The sequence below is a fragment of the Propithecus coquereli genome, unplaced genomic scaffold (assembly GCF_000956105.1).
Source record: "Propithecus coquereli isolate 6110/MARCELLA unplaced genomic scaffold, Pcoq_1.0 Scaffold102, whole genome shotgun sequence".
In the NCBI taxonomy this organism is placed as follows: Eukaryota; Metazoa; Chordata; class Mammalia; order Primates; family Indriidae; genus Propithecus; species Propithecus coquereli.
The window spans coordinates 4,187,665-4,189,504 of NW_012134081.1; positions in this window are offsets into that span (position 1 = coordinate 4,187,665).

The window sequence follows — 1,840 nt, forward strand, 5'->3', positions numbered from 1 at the left end:
TATCTTTTATAGGTCAATTATATGAAATTTTTGAGACCAGTCAATATTAAACTCATGTTTTCTTTGCTTCCTGATTATCACTTAATTTTTAGTTGAAATATCTTCAACCAGAGCATAGCTAATTTCTACAGTAAAAGTCTGCTGGTATAATCAAGAAACATTAATTGAGCACATATTTGTTTAATAGCTACTCCATACTCAGTAGAGTGCTAGCCAACAAGACAGCTACAGTGAAATTTCAGGCGAAGTCCAGCAGAAGATCATTTCAGCCTAATTCCTCCAGGAAACTCTCAAATTACTTATTATGCCTAAAAGTTGTACCAAACTGAGTTAAGGGAGTTGGGCTTTTCTAGGCTCCTAGGCCACAACCATCAACTAAGAAGTTCCCTTAGAGGAAAGAAATCCCTGAGAACTAACACTGCACTGGGGTGTAAAGTGGCTCCAATAGCTTGAGGGCTGGCCACTTAAGAAAAGTCACAGATGAAGTTCATTTTGGGCAAATCTACATTAAAGCGGCAAAAGGGGGCATAGAGAAGCTGTAAAAAGGATATGAGATGGTCTGAATGAAGCACCAGACATTTCTACTACACATTTCCCCCATACATGTTATGATGATTAAATAAAACCATCGATATAAAAGATTTAGCAGAACTCCTGGCACAATCAGAACTGATTATTAGCCCGTTGTTACAGCATAAGGATACATCCTGGGCCTTCTGGAACTTACAGGTGGGTGCCAAACCTAGCTTTAGTAGAGAGTAGGAGTGGTCAGTGGCTAAAAGATGTCAGGAAAGTCTCCCTAGAGGAGTCAGCATGTGGGCTATATCTCAAAGCATGATTAAGAAAGACATGGAGAGGAGAATGGACAATGAAGAGTGCGAAAGGCAGAGAAAGCAGCAGGTGTAAAAGAGACAAAGAAAAATCATTAGAGGAATGCAGGTATTTTTGTGCAACCTGAGCAGAACACTTACAGAGATAAACTTGGGACATCAATGGACCATGAAAGAAGGTATTACTTTGGCATTCGTTAATTCATTTTCTTAAGCAAAGTTTCCTGAGAGTTTCTTCCATACCAGACACTTTTCCAGAAAGTGAACAAAATATATATCAGTGAACAACAGCAACAACAAAGTGGTTTATAATAAAACAGCAGAGAACAAACAAGAAACAAAATACACAAGTAAAATATATAGTAGTTTAGATAGTGACAAATGTTTCCAAATTAAAAAAAAAAAAAGTAATGCAAAGTAAGGAAGTTAGAGAATGGCAGGGGTGGGGAGTAGGAAGTTTATAGTTTTAAAGAGAGTGGTAAGAGTTGGACTCATCAGGCAAGTAACATCTGAATAAAGGCTTGAAGGCACTTTACTCAGTTAATAGTGCTGACATGTTAGAGGAAGAACCAGGAGGCTAATGTTGCTGAAAAGAGCAAGTATATAAGCGAGTAGTAATAAACTATATCAAAGAGGTAACAAGAATCAAGATCTTTAGGGCCTTGTAGGCCATCGAAACATTTTGTCTCTTGCTCTGAGTAAAATGGGGAGAGATGAGATGATCCAACTGCTGTTTTTAAAAGATGACCCTGGGCCGGGTGCAGTGGCTCACGCCTGTAATCCTAGCACTCTGGGAGGCCTAGGCAGGAGGATAGTTTGAGCTCAGAAGTTGGAGACCAACCTGAGCAAGAGCGAGATCCCGTCTCTACTAAAAAAATGGAAAGAAGTTAGCTGGACAACTGAAAATATATAGAAAAAAATTAGCCGGGCATGATGGCACATGCCTGTAGTCCCAGCTACTTGGGAGGCTGAGGCAGAAGGATTGCTTGAGCCCAGGAGTTTGAGGTTGC